This window comes from Tenrec ecaudatus, chromosome 6, assembly GCF_050624435.1.
Source record: "Tenrec ecaudatus isolate mTenEca1 chromosome 6, mTenEca1.hap1, whole genome shotgun sequence".
NCBI lineage: Eukaryota > Metazoa > Chordata > Mammalia > Afrosoricida > Tenrecidae > Tenrec > Tenrec ecaudatus.
Window position 1 is genome coordinate 84,806,226 of NC_134535.1, and position 22,425 is coordinate 84,828,650.

General features: G+C 42.5%; 1 protein-coding gene across 2 annotated transcripts in view; it reads right to left on the reverse strand.

Annotated features, from left to right (window-relative positions):
- The window catches only part of SPATS2 (spermatogenesis associated serine rich 2), a 142,818-nt gene extending 120,633 nt beyond the window's left edge, over positions 1-22,185 (reverse strand). Inside the window, exons 1-2 of one of the 2 annotated variants that reach the window (XM_075551743.1) lie at positions 22,027-22,147; positions 12,677-12,834 (exon numbers count right to left, since the gene is read on the reverse strand). The gene's annotated coding sequence lies outside the window, so the exon portion shown is untranslated. Of the gene's footprint in view, positions 1-12,676; positions 12,835-22,026 lie in introns of both variants that reach the window. The other variant, XM_075551742.1, reaches the window with a different exon arrangement.
- Positions 22,186-22,425: the final 240 nt, after the last annotated feature.

Sequence of the window (22,425 nt, forward strand, 5' to 3'; positions counted from 1 at the left end):
TAGCTCGGCACTTAACCCACTATACCACCAGGGCTCCTTAATGGGATACTACTGAGCAATATACATAAACAACAATGATAAAATATTTTAAAGCATATAAGGGAATAACTACGGGAGTTATTCACATCATTCACAAAGACAATAATCTACATTTTATTTGCTGAGCACAGATGTGAGAGACAGGTTCTAGTCAGGCAGGAAGGTGAAAGGCAAGAGAGACATTTTCCATAGAATGACTCAGTTGGATCCAAGGTCTGCAGGAACATGACAGGGTGCTGACAGCTCCCAAGGTTGCAAGCACCCCGTCATGTTCCTGCAGACCTTGGATCCAAGCAATTCCGCGCCTCCAACCCGTTCTCCCAGCTTCCCGCTTCACCTTCCTACCTCACCTCCAGTTAGCATCTGACCCATGGACTTGAGTTGGACTGGGCCAGGCTACTTTCTTGATATAAAGTTCTATCTTAACATAAAGCTTTTTCTTATACATATGTGTAGCATTCTTTGTTTCTCTAGAAAACTCAACCTAACACAGAGGTCAATCATAAAGGGTCAAATAACATGAGACCACTAGTGTAAAAAGTTAGGAAAAGGTTTTCACACTTACAGAACCATTCTTTGATGGTTACCAGGATTAAGAGGGGAAGAGGGTAAATTACTGACTGGAGAGTAGATTCATGTTAACCTGGGTGAAATGAAAGGCAACATACAGCAAAAATGATGGAGGCCAGGGAAGACAATGAGAGGAATACAAGGACAGATGACAAGGCAAACAGTGCTACATGCACGCTCCTGCAGTAAGCGTGATCTATCTGCAAGCAGATGGCCTGCGTTGAATGGATGTGGAAGAGTGGGAATATACCCACAAAGGTACATAGGTTTGACAGAAGATATTTGTGACTGGGTATTTACTTTTACTGTAAATATATCCATGAATGTGATCAAGCATTACTTTTTTTTTAACTGTCAGAAAGTTCATTCAGATTCATCATGACCTTATAGGGCAGAGCAGAACTACCCCATAGAAATGACCAGACATACCCAAGGACAAAGTTCAGGAGAGTTAGGAAAGAGAAATGGAAACAGAAATCAAGGGGAAAGTGGGTAAATGCTATAGTCACATTGTTGGGATTGAATCAATGAGATGGAACAAAAGTGTATGAACTGATGAAAGGAAAACTGGTCATCTCTTAAACCTTCATCCAATAGCACGGATGAAACATACAACTTTCCTCTGGTTCTTTAATGCTTCCCTCCCCCCACTATCATGATCCCAATTCTACCTTACATAACTGGCTAGACCAGAGGATGTACACTGGTACAGATCAGAGCTGGAAACACAGGGAATCCAGGACAGAAAAACCCCTCAGGACCAATAATGAGAGTAGCCATACCAGAGGGGTAAGGGGAAGGTAGGGGAGAAAGGGGGAACAGATCGCAATGATCTCCATATAACCTCCCTCGGGGATGGACAACAGAAAAGTGGGTGAAGGGAGACATTGGACAATATAAGACATGAAAAACATGTAATTTAATAAATTATCAAGGAAGGAGGGCGGAAATGAGGAGCTGATACCAAGGGTTCAAGTAGAAAGAAATTGTTTGAAAATGATGACAACAAATGTACAAATGTGCTTGACACAATGGATGGATGGATTGTGGTAAGAGTTGTAAAAGCCCCCAATAAAACGATATTTTTTTAAGGTTGAAGAAATTACAACCTAGAAAACCCTATGATGCAGCTCTACTCTGTCACATGGGTCTCAGGGAGTCAGTCAACTCCACAGCAACCAGCAGCAGCAGTGAAAGAATATTACTAAGCAACAATCATCAATGGTCACTATATAACTACTAAATGAACAGTTATTGGTGAACTTGTAGCAATCATTTGATCAGGTTGACAATACTCATGTCCAGTGATCAAAATTAGGAAGAATAGATAGGACTGAAAATAGAAACATTTTGGAAAACTCTGAAGCTAGATGAAGGTATTGGGGGTTCATTATTCTTTCCACTTATGCACAATGTTGAGAATTTCCACAATAAAGAAGTCTATTAGAAAAGATAGGAGGCAAATGTGATATAATTAATGTGGTAAAAAATGTGACAAAGCATTATGGTGGATACACGTGTTTCTACAGTATTCTCTATTTTTGTCTGTGCATTTGAAATAATAGTAAGCAAGACTAAAACTGGAATTAGAATAGAATTAAAACAGACTAGGGTGTAAGGAAGGAATATTATTTTTAAGCATTCTAAAGTACTTGTATTGTTCAGGGAGGAAGAGATATTAATATTAGAGTTCAGTTAGTATACATATTAAAGATTTAATAATAGTTAACTATTAAAGAGAGACACAGAACATTCAAAAGACTCCATAGAACCAACAGAAAACAAGAACGATTTTAAGTATAAATTAAAGTGGCAGCAATCTGAATGTATCAGTAAGCACATTAAATATTAAGATTAAACTTATCAAAAGACAAGCTATCAAACTTTTTTTAAAATTCAACTATTTACAGTTTACCAAGCTACATTTAAAGCAATATGACCAAAAAAATAAATAAAGCAATATGACCTAGAAAAGTTGAAAATTAAAAGGACAAAAGATATGCGAAAACACCTTTTAATAATAGAAAGCTTACGGTGGTAAACGGCAATGGAGGCGGACATAGCTGACCTCCTCTGGATTCTCTATTGCCAGAGAGAAGCCAGACATGTCTCCATGTCTTCTTTAACTATTCTGAAACCAACCGTTCCCCCCACTGCACTCTATTTCTATGCTGGATTTGATAATTCATTGCAATAGCCACACAGAACCCACAGGCTATACTCACAGATTAAGGGAAGATTTAATAGGTTATGAAGAAGATTCGATGCATTTGAATTATAATATTGGCAAAGAATATTGAGAGTACCACCGACTGCCAAAAGAACAAACAAAGCTGTCTTGGAAGAAGTACAGCCAGAATGCTCCTTAGAGGCAAGAATGGCGAGACGTCATGGCATGTACTGTGGACACCTTGTCAGGAGGGACCAGTCCCTGGAGAAGGACATGTGTGGTAAAGGAGTGGGGCAGTGAAATAGAGGAAGACCTTCACCACGATGTACTGACACAGTAGCTGAGCTCAAGCATGAGAACAAGTGTGAGGATGCCAGGGGCGGTGTTCCCTTCTGTTGTCCACAGGAGCACTAGGAGTCAGAACCAATTAGATGGCACCTAACAACAATCGGTTACAAGTCAGGGTGAGCAAAGAGTAAGGATTCAGTCATTGGTCCACAGCAACACTGCTCCTCAGTCAATAGCCAAGTTTTTCTCATAGTATCAGCAATGTGGTCTCTTGGCTTTTGTCTCCAAGGGTCAGGAAGCCAGCTGGCCTGTCACTCGGTCCCACAGTTCCACAGTCTCAGGCCAGGTATCCCACAGTCTAGGGGCTATGTTGTTCCTCTGGGTCTCCATGCCACAGTCTTTGGTACATTTTGGTCTTGGTGGCCTCGGTCACTTCACAAGATCTTAGTGCTCTTCTTTCCAAGGCCCTGGGGTTTCTCCGGCTGCTACAGTTTCAAAGATGACTCATCCTTATAGCCAGAGGAGTAGTAGGAACCAAAACTGACCAACTCCCTCTATTAGTGTCATGCACACACTATTTGCAAAGTCCCACCCAATCATTTGGCAGGAGTGACAGAGACTTGAGTAGAACAATATTAAGAAATTTCATTCCACCAGTTATTAATATTATTCATTCATAAATATTGATCAACACCTTAAGAGTTAAAATAAAAATCATTCCTATGTAGTGACAAAAAGAGTGCAGAATTCATCAAAAAAGTACCGCTGGTGATGCAAACGAGGCAGGGCAGAGTGGAGACCCAAAGCCCATCTGTAGACAACTGGACATCCCCTCACAGAAGGGTCACAAGGGATGAGCCAGCCAAGGTGCATAATAGCACCAACTAAACATACAATATTCCTGTAGCTCAGCGGTTCCCAATCTGGAGGTCAAACAACCCTTTCACAAGAGTCACCTAAGACCATCGGAAAACACTTCCGAAAAGTCTTAGGAACTGAGACACCGCTCCTCTATCCATCTCCAGGCGGGTCTGCCCATAAGCAGATACACTCACATCCAAGTAGACAGCACAAAGACTGTTACCATGTTACACCATGCTTCAAGACAAAAATTTCATTTATTTGTAATTAGAAATATTTCACAATATATAATTACATATTGTTTTTGTGATTCATCATTATGCTTTATGTTCAATTTGTAACAATGAAAATACATCCTGCATATCAGGTATTCACATTACGATTCATAACAGCAGCAAAATTAGTTATGAAGTAGCAACAAAAATAATTTTATGGTTGGGGGTCACCACAACATGAGGAACTGTACTAAAGGGTCGCAGCATTAGGAAGGTTGAGAACCACTGCTCTAGTTCTTTAATGCTTCCTCCCACCTCACCCCGACTACCATGACACTAGTTCTACCTTACAAATCAGGCTAGACCAGGGCATGTACACTGGTACAGATAAGAGCTCAACACGTGGACTCCAGAAGAGACAAACCCCTCAGGAACAATAACTGGAGTAGCGATCCCATAAGGGTAAGGGGAGGACAGGGGAAGAAAGGGAGAACCAATTGCAATGATCGACTTATAATCCTCCCCACCCAGGGTGATGAACAACAGAAAGATGGGTGAAGTGAGACAACAGATGGTGTTAAGATATGAAAATAATGCTAATCTATAATTTATCAAGGGTTCGTGAAGGTGGGAGAGGGAGGGAAAAAATAAGCTGATACCAATGGCTCAAGTAGAAAGAAAATATTTTGAAAAGGATGATGGCAACATATGTACAAATGTGCTTGACACAATGGATGTATGGATTGTTTTAAGAGCTGTGCAAGCCCCAATAAAATGACTTAAAAAAAAAAGTATCCTTGGAATGTGATAGCTTCCTGTCTACAGGCACATTTTTTTGGGGGGGCACCTTACTGGGGGGGGGGGATGTCCAGGTGTTTGCAGTAAGAACACCCTTCACCTTCTTGTTCTAATTGAAACTTTCTCCACTGAGGACATACTCCCCTCTCAGTCCTAAGTGATTAAAGCTGTCTCATCCTGGATGCTGAGCTGATGCTGAGGTGAGGTGGGGTACCTTTCTTGCTCCTCACTAATGCTTCCAAATCAGTCAACCTCTCAAGCTCGAAAAACTCTTTGGCTTTGAATATTGCATGAAAAGTCTATCATCCACTACGTGGCTCACTGTGACATTACACTCTTCCTGTCCTGTTCCAGAGATTTCAAAACATATAGAGATGACTTTCCAACACCCTAGCTCTCAGAATGCCTGTCTCAGTTCCCTGAATTCCGCTCCTCCAATTATCTTGTCCTACACCCAGCCCACGCAATCTATGATCACACCTACATCAGCTCTATCATCTGCTCTTTTTATGGGTCACACCCTCACATACCCAAACTCCAACTCCTTTGATCACCAAGACCATCAATCTGATTCTATCATCGTTTCACAATCTCTTACCCATTTACATGTGCCTCTTTCCTCTTGTGGTTGAACATCTACCGAGTATTATTAGAATGGAAGCAGCCGTCAAGAGCTCAAAGGATGCATTGCTTTGGGTAAATCTGCTGCACAAGACTTCTTTAAATTGTTGGAAAGCAAAGAGGTTACTTGGAGGACTAAGGTGTACCTAATTCAAGTCATGGTATTTTCATTGCCTCATATGTATGTGAAAGTTGGACAGTGACCAAAGGAAGACTAAAGAATTGATGTGTCTGAATCATAGTGCTAGCAAAGAATACGCAAAGTATCATGGACTGCCAAAAGGGAAAACCAAACTATCTTGGAAGAAGCACAGTAAAGTAAGGAGTATCCTTAGAGGTAATGATAGCAAGATTTAACGTACGTACCTTGGACGTATTGTCAGGAGAAACCATTTACCAGTGAGAGAGAAAGATCCTCGACAAGATGGATGACACAGTGGCTGCAACAATGGGCTCAAGCATAAGAACAATTGTGGGGATGGTGAAGGACCGGGCAGTGTTCAGCTCTGCTGAACATAGGGTTGCTATGGGTCAGACTGACCATGGAACCTCACAACATGACTAGAATCACCTCTTTACGTGTACCTCTGTCCCGTCTCTTCAGATTTGTTCTGCTGTCTTGGCAAAACCCTTCCTTACTTAAACCCATTCCATGAACATACACCACTAGTAACCAAATGTGGGTAAAGGGGGAAAAAAACACATACTGACTGATCTCACTTTAAATTCATGACCATAAGATAATTATCTTACCGTCTCCTTTCTTCACAAACTTCCATCACCTCTCCCTACCCTCATGCTCAATAGAGCACTGTGCTTCCTAACCTGCCGAGAATATTAAAAGTCAAAAGACAACTTGCACATACTTCCACCACCAAATCAATCTACCCGCTTGATGAGTGGGTTTGTGATACAATGAAAGCAGCAGGAATTGGGAATGGATTTGATGTACTAGGAAAATGAAAGAATCAAAGATGATTCTAAGTCTTTAGGAAACCCTAGTGGCATAGAGCTTACAAGTTAGGCTGCTAACCTCAAGGTCAGCAGTTTGAAACCACCAGCTGCTCCGAGGGAGACAGAAAAGGTTTTCTACCAGAAAGACTTCCCTATGAGTTGCTAATACTCAAAATAGGCTCTATGAAACTGAGTCTGAATTTAGGTCTTTGCTGAAATACTAGGTTATCAACAAGGATTTTTCTCTTACCACCTTTACCTCAATATTTTTCCATTCTCTCTCCCCCTCTCTAGCTGTATCTCCTTACCTGTTTGGGTTTTTTCGAATTTTTGTTTTGTTTTTTTAATGTTTGCCTTCCTCTACAGAATATAAACCATATGCAGACACGGATTTTTACATTTAGCTCACTCCTGTATCAGACAGATAATACATAGCAGGCACTCAGTTAAGATTCTGTTATATCAGTAAATGAAAGGTTTCAGATATGAACACATGGATAAATGGTAGTGTCACTTACAAAGAACAGATTTAGAGAAAAATCACAGTCCTGGTCTGTAAGCCCTTAAAATCTAGTGAGATAAATATCTACAGCACAATGGGGTTCAATATTTGTTAACTGATAAAAGCAAATTACAGAATATAGCATGATCCCATCGTTATCAAAACGTGCGCACACACATTTCGACCTATATAGAGTTCTGAGAAGAAAACCATCCAACTGCTGGCCTGTGGGATAAAACATGAGCACTCTGAAGAGAGAACTGAATTACAGGGAGGATGAGGCACTGTTCACTTGCTACTTGTTTTACAATAAGCGTATTGCTTTGTAACTTCCAAAAGAGAGAGAAGGAAAAGGCTTTCTGCCCAAAACAATTATACTCATATTTAAGAGGATTAATATCCAGGATATAAAAAAACTTCTATAAAAAATGTAAAATGGACGGAGCAAAGGAGATCCGTGGACATGAACAGCCGGAAGAGGAATGGACATGAATAGCCAGAAGAGGAATGTGTCTGCTCGGGTTCTGTGAAGAATGTGGCCTACGTCACCTTAGGACATGATGAATGGAAATCTCAACTGCCCTGTAAACCTTCACCAGAATCATTTAGAGAGGGACCTCAATAATGGCTGTACCACACAGAGTATAATCAATGGCACTGAACTGCACAGATAGAAGTTGTTGAACCGGAGAATGTTTTGTTGTGTATGTTTTTGCCAAAACTGGGGCAAAAAATAAAAAGCATAAATAGCAATGAGTATACAGAACAAAGTATTCTAAAATTTATTGTGGTAAAGATTGTACAACTCTTCTTGATAAGACTGAACTATTGAATGGTATGATATATGGAGGAAATGCTAATAAAACTTTTTTAAAAAAAGAACAAAACAACCCTCACCAAAATCACATTATTTTTAATGGGCAAAGTATACACAAGAAAATTCATAAAGTAAAAGTACTAAAAATTCATAAATTCAACTCACAGTGATGGAGTTGATACTTTCTCACAGCGACCCTATAGGACAGGGTAGTACTGCCCTGCAAGTTTCTGAGATTATAACTGTTCACAGGAATAAAATGCCCCCTCTTTCTCCTGCAGAGCAGCTGGTGGTTTCGAACTGTGGGCTTTATGGATCGCAGCCCAACTCTTAACCACTATGGCACCAGGGCTCCCTCATAAAATAAAAGTGCCAGATAACAGAACAACCAGCCTAGAATTAAAGAGAACGGTGACACACTGCGAAATGTCACTAAAGCTAATGAACATCTGTAAGAAAACTGTCCAGTTAGAACCTAACCTGCAGTGTAAACTTTCACCAAAAACACAATTAATAAAGTAGTGTTGAAAGAGAGAAAGGAAAGAAGAAATGCAGAAGTCACACAAAACAACCCTCAATCTCATATCTAATCAAGGATGACCCACCACTACCACCACCCACTGCTGTAGATTCCAAGTCAGAGCAGTTCTACATCTCTGGGTTCCCAAGGAGACTGTGAACTTTCAAGGGACCACACACAGCTTCATGATTCTCTCACCAAGTGGCTGGTAGGTTTGAACCACTGACCTTAAAGTTAAGCAGTCCAACACTTAACTCTACACCACTGAGATTCTTGATCAGGGAAGTACTTCATTCACTAGATCATAGTGACAATGTCTGCAACCAAACTCATAAAGGCTCACTATTTACAACTACTGGGAGAGGCATCAATTGGTATTGTTTTCTAAAGCCATTTTAGGAACAACAAAATAATTAATGTTGAAATCCAAAGACTAAAATAAATATCTATGAGTCCAGAACACTGTAAATAAATGATTGAGTAATAAATGGGGGAGAAGGTACAAATCTGCTCGCAGAGAAATGCCAATTAATAAACATAAAACAAGGGAAATAAAAAAATCAACATTAAAGCAGCACACTAATAAGTGCTTCAGGACAGATCCACCCGTGAATGCAAAATGAATGCTAAAATTAATGGGAGTGACTTTAAGGAGAAATATTTGCACAGCCTCAAAGAACTTCCCAAAATACCTCACTAATTACTGTGGCGTTTTAACATATGTACACAGATTACAGGAGGCAAAACTTAATATTGCCCCACTTCTCATGAGCTAAAGGAATAAGCACTGAGCTACTAAACCACAAGGTCGGCAGTTCAACCCCATCAGCCATTGTTTGAGAGAAAGATGAAGCTGTCTGCTCTCATAAACTTTTAGTATAGGAAACACTGTCGGACTAGGCTCCGTGGCAGTGTGGCTGAGTTCAGTTTTGGTGGGGCATGATGGCATTGGACTTCGTGATCGCTTTTAACAAATAAAGTGGAAAAAACAAATTTTACAGTGACCAAGTGAGCAGGGTTCACATAATCAGTAATAAGACATATTGATATCATCACTCCCAGATGTGATCCCATGAGATGGACACAATCCCTCTGTGATGTTCTTGCCCCCAAATCCACAACTTCAACCTAATCATGAGAAAACAAGCCCAGGTCAAGGAACAGTCTTTAGACTCAGGATTCTTTAGAAGGGTCAAGGTCATGAAAGACAAGGAAAGACTATATTAGATCCTTTAGGATACAAGTGAAAAATCTCGGGAATATCAAACACAGACTACGGCTTTATACCTACATAAATTCACATATATACACCAACAAGACATTAAAAAAATAGAAACACTACATGAATTGATAAATGGTTTTTAAAATCATGTGTATTTATTAAATCTAATTATGTATTATTATCTATTGGGATCATGACAGTGGTGAGGAAGCATTTAGGAACTAGAGGAAAGTTGTATGTTTCATAGTTGCTACATCGCACCCTGACGGGTTCGTGTCCTCCCCAAGACCCTTCTGTAAGGGGATGTCCAGTGGCCTACAAATGGGCTTTGGGTCTCCACTCCGCACTCCTCCCCTGATCGCACAGGCTGGTATGCTACTTCCATGTGGACTTTGTTGCTTTTGAGTTAGATGGCCGCTTGTTTACCTTTAAGCCTTTAAGACCCCAGATGCTATCTCTATTGATAGCCAGGCAACATCAGCTTTCTTCACCACATTTGCTTATTCACCTGCTTTGTCTTCAGTGGTTCTGTCAGGAAGGTGAGCATCATAGAATTCTAATTTAATAGAAGAAAGTATTCTTGCATTGAGGGAGTACTTTAGTGGAGGCCCAATGTCCTTCTGTTACCTTAATACTAAACCTATAAATATATTCACATAGATCTATTTCCCCATCCTCATATATATATTTGCATATGTATATGCCTTTATCTAGACCTCTATAAATGCCCTTTGCCTCCCAGCCCTTTCCTCTATTTCCTTTTACTTTCCTCCTGTCCCACTATCATGCTCAGTCCCCATCAGGGTTTCAGCAATTCCTCTTGTTTACATTACCCTTGATCATGCCCTACCAGGCCTCCCACACCCTCCTCACCACCGATTTGGATCACTTGTTCCCCTGTCCCTGGATTTGTTATCACCACTACCTTTCCCCCCACTTCCCCCTCTCCCATGTACCCCCCGGAACTGTCAGTACCGTTGTTTTCTCCTCCAGATTGTTCATCTAGCCTTACTTAAACAGACCTGCAGAGATAATAACATGTACAAAAACACAAGACAGAGCAAAACCAAGCAATAATATACAACAAAACAACAACATACCAATGACCAAAAAAAAAAAACACAAGAAAGAAAAGCTTGTAGTTAGTTCAAGAATTGTTTGTTGGCCTTTAGGAATGTTTTCCAGTCCAGTCTGTGGGGCACCACGCCCTGGCCCCAAAGTCCATCTTCAGCATTCCCTAGGGACCTCGCAGATCCATTCCCTTGCTGTTCTGTTGCCTCCCCCTTTGTGTTTTGCCTCGGTGTGGCGGGATCAGATCGGATGCAATTCCCACACTGTGTCTCCGATGTTGTCCCCTGTAGGGCTATGGGTCAGTGAGGGGCTTCGTGTCTCATAGTGGGGCCAGCCATGTGGTCCTCTCTGTGTACTGGTTGCTCTAATTGGGAACATCGGCCTGAAGGCCTGGTGAACCGAGATGTGCTCCACTCTCTCCTCCTCCCCCTTCATCTGCTCCAGTGTGCTCCGATCAGATATGTCCCTCTCCTGGAGCTGCAGATTCAATGCTGTCCTTTGAAATAAATTCTTCTTGGGGGAGGGGCAGGTATCCACTTAGTAGTTGGGATTGGGGCCAGTCCCCCAGTTTTTCCCCCCCAATACCGTATGTATTCAAGTATAAGCTGAAGCACCTAATTTTACCACACAAAAACTGGGGGGCTCTTTCAGCATTAAAAGTGTGCTGAAAAATTCAGCTTATACTCAAGTATATGCGGTAGATATATCGACCTGAAAAACTCTCCAGGTCCTGAAATGAAGAAGGAAGCGCCTGCCCCTCCCCAAACAGAAGCCAAAGCAAAGGGGTTGGAGGCCAAGAAGGCAGCTGTGCTGAAAGGCATCCTTAGCCACAAAAAAAGATCAGCACATCCCCCACCTTCAGGCAGCCCAAGACCCTCAGGCTAAGAAGGCTGCCCAAATGCCCTCAGAAGAGTGCCCCAGGAGAAACAAGCTGGACCACTATGCCATCATGAAGTTCTCCTTGATCACGGAGTCTACCATGAAGAAGATCGAAGAGAACACACTTGTGTTCATTGTGAATGGATATCAAGGCCACCAAACACTGTATCAAACAGGTTGAGAAGAAGCTCTGTGACATTGACGTAGCCAAGATCAACACCTTGAGATCAGGTCTGACTGTGAGAAGAAGGCAAGTGATTGAAGCGTGTGATTGACTGGATCCTGACTATAACACTTTAGATGTTACCAACAAAATCAGAATCATCTAAACTGAGTCCAATTGGTTAATGCTAAATATAAACTTTTCCATTACAAAAAAAAGTCTCTAGGATCTATTAAGAACAGAATAATATACCATATTGTGATTTATGTATGTATGTATTTAAGTAGATAAAAGCTAGTGAAGCAATCTAGAAACATACACCAGACAAACAGATCATTTCTGAAAAGGAGAGTGTTCTTTGTTAAGGGCAAGGGTTGAGGATCAAGGTAAAAAGATTTCTCACTTTTCAATCTACTTAGTACTAGGTTGCTTGGGTTTTTTACAACATATGGAGGGAGCCCTGGTGGCAACAGTGGTTATGCATTGGGCTGTGATCCACCCACAAGGTCATCAGTGTGAAACCACCAGCTGCTCTAAGAGAGAAAAACAAAAATGGGACTTTCTACTCCCATCAACAGCTAACAGTCTTAGAAACTCAAAGGAGTTCTACCTATCCTATAGGACTGCAATGAGTTGACATCAACTCGATGACAGTGAGTTTGAGTTTTTGAGTAATTAATTAATTAACCATTAAAAAAAAGAAGAAAGTTTTCATACACAGTAAAAGCTCTTGTGTCAGTACAGACTATCTCTTCAAGGAGATACCAGAGGAAGTATAATCAGTCACTGTCTCAGGGAAACAGAAATGGAAAAGACTTTTCACTGTTAACTTTTGTTCAATTGCTTGCTGGGTATGTGCAGTGCTTTTTTGATGCACATTTTTTCAAATGTGAGGATAAGTACATAAAAGTGTGTAAAGGGCGTAAAAGCCCCAAAGGAAACATTTTCAAGTCTGTCTGAGACTTCAGGAAGACCTGAGAACTCACCCACTGACTCAGAGGGCACTGCGGGCAGAGCTCTCGGGACAGCAAAGGCACAGACAGGAGGGACAGGTCCAAGCTGAGCGGTACACGGGAAGGGACCTGCAGGCCGGATCTGAATAATCACCAGTTCCTGGGTGTATACACTTCCACAGCTGCAGCTGCTAAAATAACCACCACAGTTAGACTTGCATGCAGTTTTCTCTCTGTTCTGCTTAAAACTATCATTAGGTGCCATCAAGGTGATTCCAGCTCTTAGTGACTGCATGTGACAGAGAATTTCCCCCATCAAGTTTTCTAAGGGGTCACTGCCAGATCTAGTCTCCCAGGAAGCTCAATCTTTTGGTTCACAGCTTAACTATGATGCTACTAGGGCTATTATCATGACATTCTGAGATGGGTATACCTGTCTAAAAACCTAGCAAAATCTATTCATCAGTTCAAGATGGTATAGCCCTGACCAGCGGGCACAATTCTAAATTAATAATTACTTTGATCTCCTATTCTCATCTGTCTTCCTCATTTGACCAGCCCATAAAGCCAACAAGCAATAAGCATAAAAACAATGGTAATACATCAAGTGCACACCATTAACTACAGAAACTGAGTTTCCCTCGCCCGCTTCTTTTTGTTGTTGTTATTCTGATTGTAACATTTACAGTGAATGTCTCATAACAGGGTAGAGTGAACAAAGATGATCTAAAGCTCAGCTATAACTATATGGTACTACTGCTTTATAGTTCTTAGGAATAAATTAACATTGATGGTACACAGCTTCCTGACAAAGATAAACCTGATTTTGCATATATGTGCATGCTAATTTCTGGATTCCAGGGTATCAGTTAAAAGCAAAGTACACTCTGACATAGCTTTTTGGACAAATGACGGCTTTGTTGCTTCTCCCCGATTATAAAGGCCACAAATGTCCCTCCAACTCGGGCACAAGGAGCAAAAATAACTGCAATTAGAGTACTAGCTAATTTATCTAATGAGTACATACTATGTGCAAGCACTGAGATAGGAGCTCTGTAGCCATTAAAACTCAACAGCCATAATGCAACCAATTAAAATATAAGCAAAGGTCTTGAAAGGGCATTTCACCAGAGACATTTAAATGGCCAAATGCACGTGAAAAATGAAAAAATGCCCAAGGTAATGCACTGGTCAATAGAGAAATACAAATCACAACCACAATGAGATACCACCTTACCCCCATCAGAATGGCAATGATTCTTTTTAAAAAGCACTAAAGGCTGACAAGTTTGTGGAGGGAAATGGAACTATCAGCCACTACTAGTGGGCTGTAAAATGATACAGTCATTGTGGAAAAGAACTTATCACTTACTCAAAAAGTTGAGCCTATTTTAGCAATCCCAATCCTAGACAAATACCCCAAAGAATTGAAAGCGGTAATACAAAAGAAACCTGTACACCAGTGTTCATTGTTTCCCAAAAGCCAAAATATAGGAACAGAAATGTCCTTCAGATGAATAAAAACCAAACCAAATTCCCTGTCATGAAGTCAATTCCAACTCCTAAGGAACCCTACAGAACGGAGTAGGACTGCCCTTGTGGGTTTCTGAGACTATAAATCTTAGCAAGAGCAGAAAGCCTCATCTTTCTTCCACAGAACGGCCAGTGGTTTTGAACTGATGACCCTGCAATAAGCAGCCCAATGTGTAACCCACTACGCCACCAGGGCTCCTCACCAATACATGAATAAGCAAAAATGTAGTCTATACAAAAATGGAGTGTTACTCAGCCATAAGGTGCAATGAAGTTCTGACCCAAGTCACATTATGGGTGGACTTTGAAAGTCTGATGTTGAGTGACACAATTAGTCTTAAAAGGACAAATACTTACAACCTGACTTACATAAAATATGCAAAACCAAAAAAAGCCAAACCCTCTACCATGGAGTCAATTCCGACTCAACGTGACCCTCAGCTGTGACCCTCAGCGCTGGGGAGAACATGCTCCACAGGGTTTTGGAGGCTGAAAGTCTACATGGAAATGACTGCTACATCTTGCTCCCACGGAGTAGCTGGTGAGTAGCTGGTGGGTCCTAATGACCAACCTTTCAATTAGCCGCCACATGCTTAAAGCACTGACGCAGCAGAGCTCCGAGACAGGCAAACAGAGGGGAGACAAAGACTGGCTATCAGGAGGAGGAGGTAAGGCGGAGATTTTGCTTGGGGGCATTTCACTAGTTAATGGTGATGGAATATTTAGAAAATGCTATTAATAATGGCTACACAATATGAAAAATGTAATCAATGGTACTCAATTTTACATGCAGAAATGGCTGAGCTGGAAAATGTCTTGGTATAAATACTTTTGTCACATGAACACACAGAAAATTAAAGAAAAAAAATACCATATGATCTACCACTTCCACTCCCAGGAACTGAAAAGAAATGAAAGCAGGTATTCAAACAAATACTCGTGCCCAAATGTTCATAGGAGCACTACTGACGGCTCAGAGTCAAAACCACCCCAAATGTCCAAAACCAAAATTCAGCCCAAGGATAATGAGTAGACTCTGATGCACAGCGAGCCTGTACAGGGCACCGGAGGCTGGACATTTGGAGCTCAGACCACACCTCAATCAAGAGGAAGCAAAAACTCTCCCTCCTTTTAGCTCACTCTTCCCCAACCACACCTTTGTAATCCTGTGTTGTTTCCTGGGCTCAAAATTTATAAAAATATGATATGATAATGCTTTGTGGTCTAACTTAAAGGATCATCATAACATTATGTGCTAGCAGGCTGACAACAAACACCAAATAACTTTTTTAAAGCCTATTAACATGCAACCTTTGAGGGGAAAAGATTACCCAACTAAGCCTTGCTACAAGAAATGTCAACAAGGAATTAGATTAAGCATCTCAAGAATCCTAGTGTTTATAACGACATCAAGTTTGGGTCTAAGCTAACTGGCTGACTTGGTCCTGTGTGGTCCTGTCCTGCCCACCATTCAGGCACAATACCTCATTGTCTCATCATGTTTACAGGCATGTTTCACGGTTTTCATCAAATGTGGATTCTTTCTGATGAGACCCTTGAACTGAGGGCTCATTTTATTCTGAAAATATGGGAGAATAACCAAGCAGAGTTAAATAGAAAAGCCACTTCCTACCACAAGTTACAGCACCCTTCGAATCAGCAAAAAGTAGGAGATGGCCAAAAAGAGCCCGCAGTGGACTTGCCTTGACATACGACAAGCACACAGCAAGTAGAGGATTTACAGAAACCAGTTGCCCATCCCAACTCAAGGAGATGCTCGGCCCCTCCAAGAATAGCTGTTGTGCTCCACAAGGACTTCAATGTCTGTTTTCTCATTAAAAAAAACAACCAGGCCTTTCTTCTGGGGCACCTCTTGGCTGGATTAGAACCTCCAACCTTCTGGTACCATATTAACTGTTTGCAGCACCCACGACTCCATATCTAAGGAAAAGTATGGCTCTATTTAAAGTAGTCTTGGTGACACAGTGGTTCAAGTAGTCAGCTACTACCCAAAGTCAGCAGCCTGAACCCAGACAGTATTCCACGTGACAGTCTTTCGGTCAAGACTTACAGCCTTGGAAACCAGATGGCACAGGTCTACTCTGCCCTATAGGATCACCGTGAGTCGGAATCAACTCAAGAGCAGCTGGGTTGGGTTTTTTGGATAGCTCTATTACTGAGGATGGCCCTAAAACAGCAGCAAGTCATTTGCTATGGATCCTAACACAGGTACTCAAGGTAAGAAAACCTACAGGATTTGTAATTTGGGCTCTGTAGTCATATCCAGGTCAACAGGAAGTGTATCACTGGCAACTTTGAGTCATGCACAATCACATACTTGCCAGATTACAACCCTCCTCCTCAGTCCCAAACACCCTTCAAAGCAAACCACTCAGTGGCTGTCCACTAGATTCCAACTCATGGCGGCGACCTCGCAGAGCGGAACTGCACTCCATAGGAATTTCAAGGCTGTGACCTTTCAAAAACAGATCACCAGGCCTTTCTCTAAGGCACACCTAGGTTAGTTCTAACACCAACCTTTCTGCATGTAGTTAGCACTTAATGCTAACACTACCACAGGGACCCAAATACCCGTTAGCCAATTCTAAAGAATATACACTACAATCATGTCAATTAAATAATGGGGGAGGAGGGAGGCTCCTCCTGACAGCAATTCCACAGTGTATATAAGGTTTGAGAAGAAGCTCTACATAACTACTGGAAATAAAATTTTAAAAACCTCCAATCACCCGTATCTAACCACAAATTAGCTACAACATACTAACTACCTTCCCATTAATGGCTATCCCCTCAGACCCTGCAAAATGTTTTAAGGACCTTTAGCTGCTGCGAAATCAATGTAGGTGATGTTTAATTCAGGAGCCCACTTCTCATAGGCTGGGTGGATCTGAATGAACTTGGAGGCTGACTGCTGGCCTCTGGGCAATCCTTTAATATCCAGCAACCTAATGATAAGGTAGGAGCCCTGGTGTCGTAGTGGTTCCAGTTGGGCTGCCAATCATAAATCAGTGATGTGAACCCACCAACCACGCTGAGGGAGAAAGATAGGTTTTCTACTCACCTGAAGAGTTACAGCCTTGGAACTCACAAGGGCAGTTCTACCTTGTCCTGTCCTGGAGTTACTATATGTTATGTGAGTGGGTTTGTTTTTTTTGGAACGACAAAGTATTTGTTAGTTGCCCACATGTCAATTCTACCACATGCTGACCCTAGGTGTGTCAGAGCAGAATTGTACTCCACAGGGTTTTCAATTCTCTTTTTGAAAGCACATCACCAGGCCTGTTTTTCCAGGCTCCTCCAGGTGTGTTTGAACTACCAACCTTCTGGTTAGGAGTCAAGCACCATCCAGAGACACCATAAAGATGAGGAGACAGGAACAAACTTTAGAAATATGTCAGGACCAATTTTACTGCCTGAAAGTTGGCCTGAGGTAGGCAGACCACATCCAAAGTTAAGAATGGGCAAAAAAAGAATGGGCCCAGCAAGTCTCCCAAGGCACTCCCTCTGCCCCTCGCAAAATGTTGTATCAGACTGGCGGCCCTTTGTAGACCAATAATCTCAAGAAGCAAGACACAGGAATAATTAACTTCCCTGTGACATTTAGAAGAAAAAAAATTAAGTGGGAGTTTACACCTACCATAAAGGATAGTTCACTGTCAGTCTGCAGTTATTTGAAACTATTTCAATTGTAAAAACAAATCTCACATACTATGAGTTGGGGCTTCAAAAGGTTTGTGGAAAGTTTTTCCACAAACTTTGTGAAGCCCCCTTCAAATATAGAGGTAGACAAAGAAAAAGAGAAGATGAATCAAACAAACAACTTCCACGAATTTCACCTTTTGCTCTACCCATTTCAAGAAGCTAACTGCTTAAAATATTTAAAGCACATAGCAGGCACTCAAGCTTTTTTCAATGAATGAAAAGGGGCACAGAAGATAAGCAGTGAGCCAGCAACTCCAACATGTAAAATATCTTAAGGTCAAAAGAGGATCCTGAATTTCAATTAAAGGCAACAACATGAACTCAAAATGCTCATTTTCAAACACACGCACAGATAAACCTTCTTACGATGATCAGCCACGTGTACAGGTCTGACTGCAAAGATCTGTATCAAGTAAATGAATGGTTCCTTCCACATGGAATACAGTTCACATCTGATGCCAGAAACTCCCATTTTCTTAAGCTGAAGTGTCCAAAAGGTTTTCAAAAGTACACTGATTCCTAAATTACAATGTACTTTAATCAGATTCATGATACATAAATATGAGGAGGCAGAGGCTGAGAGAGAGCCAGCCATAAAAATAGGTAAAATACTTCCTTTCAAACCCGTTCCAGTGTAACTTCCCGGCTCACAGTATAGGGGAAGGCAATAGAGGCACATCTCCCAGTGAACAGATGATAAAACCACCACTGAAAAGCAACCAAGCCAAAATGATGGTCAAACCCTTGTTGCAAAACATATCCAAAGAACATGACAAGAAGTATAAACAAGCTGCTTCACTGTCAGCCTCCAGAGGCTAGTTATTAGCCGGGAGCAACTGGGCAGGCCATTGTCATGTCATCCACTCAAACAGGGACCTGAAGAAGTAAAATTTTAATCTACCAGAGGTCATTTGCCAATATAATCAATGGGCTCTCCTTCCCAAGGCTTAATTAAGTCAGAATAATCACACGGTTTTCCTTCTGGTCTCCAATGGAAGCAACAACAAAAAAAACACCTACCTCACTGCCATCAAACTGATGCCAACTCACAGCAACCCTATAGGACAATGTAGAACCATCCCTGTGAGTTTCTGAGACTGAAACTTTACCAGAGTAGAAAACTCCATCGTCTTCTTGTCTTTCTCCCTCAGAGAGGCTGGTGGTTTTGAACTGTAGACCCTGTGGTTACCAAACCAACCCATAACACTACACCACCAGGCTCCTTTACCAGTGCAAGCAGCAGGATTGAAGTCATCTGTTTTAATTTAAACAGAGAAGCAAATTGGATGCTGAAGAGTGAGTTTTGTTCCCAGCTCTCTAAAAACTGGCTCTACTGTGGGAAATTGCAGGTAGCAAACAAACAAAAAGGTACAACCTTCAAAAAGGTCGCAGAAAGAATCCATTATCTTTTTCTTCCTTTTCTTTCCTTTTTAAGTACATTAGCTTTTAACTTCCTTTTTCCAAAAACTGCAAAACAGGTGGGGTTTAGCCATGAGCTTTTTGATGCCCCCTCAAACAAACTTTCTTCATCCCCATTACTGAGTGACACTATATTACTGAACTTTTCTGAGCTTCATCTGAAAAGGGAAGCTAATACTTAATGACTCATCAGGGCTGTTTGACGATCTTACAAGGTAACATAAAACCACCGAATTCGGTTCCTGGAATACAGAAATGCTCAACAAATAACAATTCTCACTCTCCTCCTGCCATTCCCTAGCACCAACAGCCCGTTGCAACCTTTGGATCAACCTCCAGCGACTAAGCTGATGTTTTGGCCAGTAACCTACCTCACCTCCCTCAGGCCCCAGCTGTTTCACTCTTGGTTTCTAAGAGGATCCAGTCTATATTTAGAGGTAATGCCAGTACCAACTGTGGATTCAACAGGTGCTTGGAGGGCACTTGAGCACTCAGTAGTTTTCAATTGTTTCCCACAGTTAATTGATTTGTGCTCACAACTGGCTGCCTTCTACAAGGAGGCGTGCTGTGTGTGCATTACTACACCAAATAGAGAATTAATGCACTCACCCGACAAACCCTCAGCCACGAGATGGCTTCAGGAGCCTGTAAACCAGTGGCTCTCAACCTGTGGGTCGCGACCCTTTCACAGGGGTCGCACAATTCATAACAGTCGCAAAATGACGGTGATGAAGTAGCAACGAAAACAATTCTATGGTTAAAAAAAAATAATGTTATGGTTGAAGAGTCACATGAGGAACTGTATGAAAGGGTCGAGGCATTAGGAAGGTTGAGAACCCCTGGTTACCAGGGCTAGGGAAGCTTTGTTCAATCACGCAGGCAGAGGACCTTCAATAAACTCTACAGGTGCAGCCTACAAACCTACTCTACAGTTAATTGGGATCCAAATTTCAATTAAGTCATACTACTTGTTCCACCACCAAGATGGGGGTGGGGGAGGGAAGAGAGGGTTGCCGGAAGAATGCCAGGCAGTGAAGACTTAGAGGGGACAGTCAAGAAGGTTGATTTAAATCCAGCTTCATTATTTACCAGTTTTGTGACCTTACTTAACCTCATCATTTATGAAATGAGAAATAAAAGTACTTCACTTAGAGTTGTTGCGAAGATGCCATTACATGAGATAATACACGCCAAACAAACTTAGGGCCATTTAAGAAGTCGATTAAGAGCCATATGATCACTAAGGAGGATACTGTGCTCAGTCTTGCTGTGCTGTTTTTACAACATATTTGAAAAGGCAATGTAGAACATTACTTTTGGATCTTTGTAAAGTAGCCTGATACTACTATCTTAAAAACTAACTGATGAAGTCACAAAAAACCTTGTGTGTCAGCAAAATGCCATGCCTAATAAAAACCTTCCTTCACGTGAGCTAATCACGAACAAGAGTGAACTACCATGTCCAAGCAGCTATCTTCTAGCTTCCAATTTTGGCTTGGAAATTCAAAGGATATGCAAAAATCACCACCTCACACACAATTTTCTCAACTCACCTGAATTCAAATTGGAAGGCATGAGGCAGCCTGCGAATTCAAAAATCAACTATCAATAAACAATTTCTTGAGGCAGAGCCCAAACTCTTTCCAATTAGCATGGAACCAATGAACAGATGATACATAAATCATTTCTCAGTGAGAAACAGCAATTCTAACCAAGTACCTAGAATTTGGATTTGGCCTTTTGACCTGCGGGAAGGGGGACCACACAAAAAATGAAATAAACAACAGCAAACTCTTGGTTTATCACTCCCCTGCCCCCCCCCCAAAAAAATATCCTCAACTCTACATTACCAATGATCTGTCTAAACGCCAAATTCCTATTTGGAGTGATCTGTCCCTTTTCTGCTTCATTAATGAAAGATAAATTACATACAGTGACCTGCTTAATTGAGAGGAAATACACATTACAGACATGCATTATCAAGAAAGCAGTCTTTCCGTGATAACCAAATCATTAAGAGTACCTTGTACTCCTGAGCAAAGGGACAAGCCTGAGAAAGAGCCACCTTCTAAGAACCCAATCGTCCACGATGAATTGGAAGAGCGATGCCACTCTTGGTCCACCTATCCTATGCTCTCTCCCTCCGGCTGTAATCCGAGCGCCGACTACTTCTACTGTATTTCTCTGCCCCTTTTCCATACTTCTCATTCCGTCCTCCCTCCATTCCAATAATGCCTCCTTGTCTGTATTTTCAAATCCCACTATTTCCCCAATTCCTAAGGATCCACGAAGCTGACCTGGCGCATCCCACACTGCATTACCAATTCTTGGGACTTCTCAGTCTTAAGGACCCATTCTCTGATTCTTTTCGATCCCTCTCGTTGTTTCTTCAAACCCAATGCCCCACACACGCTCACACCGGAGTCCCCTTTCACTCCATTGTTTCGCCGGCCTTTCCCTCGCGAAACTCGCCCCCGCCCCCCAGACCTGGACCCGGGCGCTTCGCCGGCCCCCACAAAGCCCAGAGATCTCCCACCCGCTGAGCGCTTCAAGTCCCGCAGGACTCGGTTTCCTCTCGCCTCCGAGCCCCCTCCCCCAACAACTGCCCCCTCCCCCTTTGTCCTCCCCCTAGCCCGCTCTCAGCCCCTCTGTGCCCCCTGATGGCACCCACCAACCCCTCTACCGCACACAACCCCGGCCTCACTTACTCGGTGTCCCCGCAAACGCCGCGTCCCCCCAGTTCCGGGCTCTGCGTCTGGGACGCTCCGGGGTCTGAGGAAAGGAGCTCCTCCGCCCGCGCCGCCTCCTTCGCCTCCACCTCCGCTCCTCTAGCCGCCGCGCTCCTCCCCCGGCCCTCCCAGAGCCGGACACCGCCCCGCCCCCCCGCCGCCGTCCCCGCTGGCCTCCTCCGCCGGGCGGTGGGCCGGGCGTCGCAGTCACGGCCGCGGCCGGAACGCCGGCCACCCGCTCCACAGCGACCCTCGCCCGGGCTCGAGCGGTCCGCCCCGCCCCGGAGTCCGCTCAGGCGCGTGCGCGCCACTCAGCCAGCCAGCGCGCAGGGCGCGTGCTCGCGCCGGCGCGAACCCAGCACGTCGAGCTCGAGGCCG